This window comes from Cajanus cajan, chromosome 4 (genome assembly GCF_000230855.2).
Source record: "Cajanus cajan strain Asha chromosome 4, NIPB_CcT2T_4, whole genome shotgun sequence".
In the NCBI taxonomy this organism is placed as follows: Eukaryota; Viridiplantae; Streptophyta; class Magnoliopsida; order Fabales; family Fabaceae; genus Cajanus; species Cajanus cajan.
Genome location: NC_138520.1, coordinates 18,329,057 through 18,336,254, shown reverse-complemented (window position 1 = coordinate 18,336,254; position 7,198 = coordinate 18,329,057).

Sequence of the window (7,198 nt, the reverse complement as noted above, 5' to 3'; positions counted from 1 at the left end):
CTTTGTGATTAACTCCCACCACTTCCTAAATAGTTTCAAATAAAGATTCCTATATCCGTTTAGTACTTGTGGAAGGGTCCCCAAAAGGCTTCAAGTGTCATTTGGGCTTCCACTAGGAGACGCTTAGTTACTTGCTTTCATAATACGTTTAGGACTTGTGGAAGTGTCCCAAAAGGCTTCAAGTGCCACTTGGACTTCCACCCTAGGACCATAAGACTAGTGTATGCTTTACTTGCTTTCCTTTAACTTGTTTTAAATCTAAGTTCGTTTAGAAGGCTTCCTTTGCCTAATAGGGGTTGCGTGCACACACACACATCTACTTGACTTGTTTGTGTGAAAAGTTCTTTTGTGAGAAAAGTATAAGGGGGTTTAGTAATTTCCACTTGAAAAGGCTTGGTTATTAAGTGGCTCCTTGTAGCTCACCTCCCTTGATAGTGCAACTTGTATACTTAGACCTCCAAGTACTTAGTCTCACACCTAAAAGAGAAAACCTTTTGTGAAAATCTTTATCACTCAATTTGCAAAATTCTTTAAGATTTGTGAAAACCTTTCCCTTGCAAAAATGAGTGATCATTCTCATGAAAGTAGTGTGCATGGTCATCATTCTCCTAAGAGTCATAGAAGTACTAAAAATGAGCTTAGAGAACTTAGGGACTATATTAGAAGAAAAGAGATAGAAAATGAAAAAAACAATGCAACAATAAGAGAGTTGTTGAATAAACTTGTGGTGGGGGGTGAGACTAGCAAACCCCAGGGGCCTCCTAGGCCCAAAAGACATGATGGTGAAGGTCCTTCTAGGCCTCATAGAAGCAAACATGATGAAGAACCATCACGACCCAAAAGCCAACATTCGCACACTCACTCATCTACAAGTGAAGGGTTTTATAGTAGTCACCATGATGATGGCTACTATCAAAGACCCCCTAGGCAACATAGGCCTAGGCATGAAACAACTACTCTTAGAGAACCTAGGTTTGACCTTCCTCCCTTCCATGGAAAAGACAATGTTGATGATTATCTAGATTGGGAGATGAAGGTTGAACAACTCTTCACTTGCCACAATGCGAGTGAAGAGAAAAGAGTTCCTATGGCCACCCTTAGTTTTCAAGGGAGTGCCATGCATTAGTGGACTTCCCTAATGAGAGAAAAACAAATTATGAGAGAGCCCTCCATTAAATATTGGAATGAACTTAGGAGTGCCTTAAGGAGAAGGCACATTCCTCCTTATTTTGAGAGGGAGTTAATGGACAAGCTCCAAAGACTCCAACAAAGGAACCTTAGTGTGGAGGAATATAGGCAACAAATGGAGTTGCTTATGCTAAGGGCTGGAATTAGGGAAGAAGAGAGAACCACTATTGCTAGGTTCCAAAGTGGTCTTAACCTAAAAATTAGGGACAAGGTTGAACTACTACCATATAGAGACCTTAATGAACTAGTTCAACTTTGTGTGAGGGTAGAACAACAACTTAGGAGAAATCCTAGCCTTAGGAAGGAATCTACCTCATACCATAGGAAGGACTTCAAGAAGGAGGGTCATTCCTCCTATTCAAAAGATAGACCACTAGAAAAACTAAAAGAAAAACCAAAAGAAAAACCTTCCAATGATACTAGGACTAGTTCTATTAAATGTTTTAAGTGCTTAGGGAGGGGACACATAGCTTCCCAATGCCCCACAAAAAAGACCATGATCATTAGGGGCAATGAAATCCTAAGTGAAGAAAGCACTTCATATTCTTCATCCTCCTCAAATGAAGAAGAAGAAATTCTTAGTTCTAGTGAGGAAGCACCATGTGAAGGTGACCTATTCATTGCTCAAAGGTTACTTACCAACCAACCCAATGATCAAGACCAATCACAAAGAGAGAACCTTTTCCATTCTAGATGCAAAATTTTTAAGAAAACTTGTTCTCTCATTATTGATAGTGGATCTTGTAATAACTTTGTAAGCCAAAGGTTGGTTGATAAGCTTAACCTAACTATTATAGCCCATCCTAAATCTTATAAACTTCAATGGCTTAATGAGGATGGACCTATAGAAGTTAAGGATCAAGTAAATGTTCCTTTCTCCATTGGAAAATATAAAGATGAAATTTTATGTGATATAATTGTTGAGATTGGGGGAGCTTGAGATTGATGAGATCACCTCTGAAGATTAAGAGTTTTGATGATAACAAATGTGTGGAACAAAGCTGACCAAGGACATCAACAACTTAGAAGTTAAAAAAAAAGTCAAAGAAAAAATGCTATGTAATAGGAGTAGTTTATAGTTTATAAAATTGCTTTGTTTGAGTTTATCTTTTGTGTGTGCTTTTTGCTTTGGCTAAATCTATATCTAATCTGATTAGGGAGTGTATGATGATGAGTTTAAAAGGGTAAGAAGTTATTTTGAGACTTAAAACAAAGTTTTGAAAACTAACTCAAAATAATCGATTATCATTAAATATAATCGATTATTCCAGCAACCGGCAAAAAGGGATGCCTTGCTACAATAATTGATTATTTGTGAAATAATCGATTATCCCATAAATGAATCTCTGGAATAATTGATTATCCAGCAAAATAATCGATTAAATTGTTCTTGGTTGATTTCCAGAAAACCTGAAGAACAAAATAATTGATTATTCTTTAAAATAATCGATTATCTGGTTCTGAAAAACTTATAAATAGTTTAACCATTTTGAAACTTCAGAACAGAGTTAGAATTGAGAATCAAAATTAGAAAAGCGTTTTTGTGAAGTCTTTGTGACAATCTTGGAGAGTTTTCTTTGTGAATCCAAGAAGAAAAATGTTTGTGAAAAGCTTTGAGAAAAGATCATCATCATCACATTCTTGAAAGGGAAGAGATTAAGATTTGCTTCTGAATTCCAGGTGAATTCGTTCCTTAATTCTTTGTGAATACTTGTAAATCTTGAGAGGGTTTCTCAAGTGGTAAGGAATTCTTGTAGTGGGTTTCTACAAGGGGTGCATTCTTGACGTCAAGAAAGTGGTTGTCTTGAATGTAGGAGTATATGCATGTGTGGTATGCTTGTAAACCTTCTTCATTAAGATAGTGGAACAAATCTTGATCAGGTTATGATTGAGGACTGGATGTAGGTCACTTGTGGAGTGGCTGAACCAGGATAAAAGACTTGTGCAATCTTCTTTTACCCTTATCTTTTACTTTGTGTAATATCTTGATTGTGTATTGAAAAGATTGTTCTTGATTAACATGTTTGCCTGAGTAATATTGATTTGAACTGAGTATTACATATTGTTCTATTGGTTAATCAAGAAAGCATACAGGATTCATTATTCAATAACAAGTCTTTAAGAAACTTCATTGAAAATTCATTTTTAGAAAAGTTTAATTGAAATAAAGATCCTAAATACTATGAAAATTTTTAAAGTGTCATAGAATCCAATTCACCCCCCTCTTGGATTGAACCATTCTTTTCTAACAATAATTCCAATGGATGCAAGCCACATTTTACTTGGAAGGCCTTGGCAACATGATAGGAAGGCCATTCATAATGGTGTTACAAACAAAATTAGGCTAGTCCAACTAGGCAAGAAACATACCTTGACTCCTCTTTCACCTTCACAAGTGTTGGAGGATCAAGTATTTATGAAATCAAAAAAAAGAAAAGAGGAGAAAAAGAAGGTTCTAGAGTTGGAGGGTAGTGTCTCCTCCAAGGAAGTTGTTCCTAGAAGTCAATTTTTAATAGAACATTCTATTAAAAAATGTCTTCTAGTTGAAAACCTCTTTATCTTCTCAATGCTAAAAAGACACTACTCTTGGAAAAGATTAAGGAGGATAGTGTCTCCTCCAAAAATCTTGTGATAAAGGAAAGTCACTTTTCTATTAAAAATGATTGCAAAAAGGCTTTTCTTCACAAAAATTTTAGCTCTTTTTCTATTGCTGCCACGGACTTAGAGCTTAAGATCCACAACCTAAATAATTTTGAAAAGAAAGGATTTCAAGTTCTTAGTCTAGTGAAAAGAAGTGGACTTCACCTAGTTCTACTTCTTATGCTACTACTTTGGTGGTGCCCAAAGTAGACATTCATCGTCTATTTAGGACTTCTCTTACTTTAGTTGTTCTAATAAAGCACCCAACCTTTGGTTTATATTGTTTATTAGATACATCTCATGGTGTCTTATTTTCTATTTTTGATCTTAAGAGAAGCTCAAACTTCTTTGAACTTAACTTGTCAACTTCCCTTCAAGAGCAAATTAGATTCTATGACTTTTCTAAACTCTTTACACCCTCTTCCATGATGTATCTAACATATAATATGATCAAGGGTTGTCTAGGTAGTTTCCTTATTATATTCACATTGTGTTCTTGTAGAAGCCTAGGTTACTACATAGGGTACTTTAGGCAAGATAACTTAGTATGTAGGAGTACTTCATTAGTTTCTTATAGTTTTAGTACTATAACATTTATAGGATTTAGTTTTACACTTAGACTACACTATAGTGAGGATCCTATTCTTATGCTTCGAGAACCCATCCTTCCTAGTCTAAGGACCCTTGTTAGGACTATAGAAGGAATTCCTCATAGGGTGCACTTTCCACATATGTTATATGAATATATCATCCCTAATGTTTTGTTTTTTGTTTTCATTATAGGTGATGCTATCTTTGTGGAAGGACCACTGGATTTGAGGACAAATCCTTTCGAAGGGGGAGGGTAAGATGGAAATCTAATCACCAAGGATCCCTTTGGAAGAGGTAAGACCAAGAAGGGTGAAGGTTGATCTAAGGAGTCTCTATTGTAAATACATTGTATAGTTGATTTCTTGTACCTTGTATATAGTAGATACTTGTATAGGTGTATTTTTTCCTTTGTATTTGAGAGGCACTTTATTTCCTTTTATTAGCTATTGTATATTGCTTCTAGGGTAGGTTACTTGGGCACTTTAACTCCATTTAACCTAATCTAGAAATACAATCTTTTTTTACTTTTCTAGTAGTAGGATTGAGAGTGGCATTAGCAAGCTAGAGAGTGTGACTAGCAAGTTAGAGAGTGTTACTAGCAATTGGACCAAGAGATGGACATAGGCTAAATTTTACATATTAGACTCATTTTACTCCTAATTTTTCATAGATTTTATTTAGCTAGGTTCCATTCACATTGGATGAACCTAACTAAACCAAATCAACATTTTTCAAAACCGGTTGGAGTAAAATAAAGTCCATGAGCCACCCACCTTGCCTTGTGTTCACATGGCCGGTTTGCTTGTTCTCTCTCAAGCTTAGAAGCTTGAAGCACAAGCTTCTCCTTAGCTTGCTTACCAAGCAAGCTAAATGAGTAGCTTGCTCTCCAAGCCTCTAGACCATGGACGATTAGCTAGACCTTACCATGGTTCCTAGTGAACCATGGTTAAGGCTGCTTGCTCTCCAAGCTTCCTACTCCTATATACTTGTTTTCCTTTCATTGTAAGACACTTTTGGATGATATTTTTGATTGAGATCAGAATTTGCACGAAAATTCTCTCGTCCAAAAGTCTTTAACCTCTTTGATATTCATCCAATTCTCTTATCCATTCCATAGAAGAGTTTGGTGAGAATTGAAGAGACTTATCTCTTCCCCAAGGAGTGGCGTCTTTTGAGAGGGTTCTACACCAAACCGTGGTGCTTCCAAGGTCTTTTCCTCCATTGGAGACCTTGGATAAGCTTAAGAAGAATCAAGGAGCCAAAAGTCTAGGGAGGAACTTGAACAGGAATCAACATCGGTTTCTCCACAAGATTTCCATCAGTAATGCTTTGTGAAGATCGTTTTACCCGAATATGGAGGCGTACCTACATCTCTACTACTAGGAAGAACGCTCGATTGTCTTCTATCCTTGCACTAAAAAGGTGCTTGAGGTGAAGCTTCTTGATCTATACAGTCTACATTATCTAAATGATCAAGCCATGGAGCTTATCCAACAACAACAATTTGAGCTTGAAGATGTTTGATTGGCACCATGGAATTAAGTTTTGAAAGAACCCTTCACAACCTTCCAGTTTTGATTGGCGCACCTTAACGACCATGTTAGATCCAACCTTAAACAAAAGTTTTTCAGCCTGAGTCTAGACTTAAGGTTGTGCAGCGCCAATCTATAAAAGGAAAGAACGAAAAGTTGATTATATCAAGGACACAAGGTATCTACATTATGCTAAGGCACATCAGTTTGACACCTCTAGTGTTAACAAAGATTACCCCATCATCACCATGATCGCAAAATCTTGCAGTCTCCTATCCCTTTAACCACTCGCCCATTTACTCTTAACATTATCTACCAACCATGACGCAACTATGTTTATCCATCTCCTTTTTTGTTTTTATTTTGTTGTTTATTTACCTATAAATATATGCCCTACATATGCTATTGTTGCCCCCCTCTACCTGTGACACCCTTGACCCCACACATAAATATACAATTATATCAAATAATAAGAGTAAATAGAAACCTTTGTAATTAGAACAACATCTCAAATAACATAAGGGTAAAATGCTTACATTCACATCTTAAAACACTTTCATAATGAAGTAATTCAATAATCAAAATCACCTAAGTAAATAGAAAACTTAATTATAATTAATGAACGAAATAACATATAAGTAATCCAATTTATAAAGTAAAAGAAAAGACATCCTATTCTATCCCTTGGTGTCACATGTCTTAATTAGAGCACGCCCAATACAGAAGCCTAAGCTTTATCACTAACACCCCCTACTGATGATCACCTGCAATACAATTTTAAACATACACAAACAAACAGGGGAGTGAGAAACATCTGACTTGGGTTAAGGTGCAAAAAACAATGTTAGACAACACACACACAACAAACATAATACAAGTCACAAACACAAATCACATATAAACAATACACATACACAATCAATACCACATGCACATTCATTTATCATACAATGATGTCATGGACTCGACTCATAAATGCATGCATGTGACACCAGTCACGTGTCTCATAATCACATATCACGTGGTATGCTACCGAAGCAACATACCTGGAGTAGTCAAGGAGTACATGTCGGCTCAACCGCCCACTCTCAACTAGAAGAATGTATTGCTAGGGTCTCGTCAGGATAGCGAAGCCGCACAAGATACTTTCCATGCACACACACGGGCATAACTAGGCCTTCCAAACCGCGCTATCCCCTAGGACTTCTCCAAGATGTTTCACACTTAGAGGGCCTTACCTAACGATG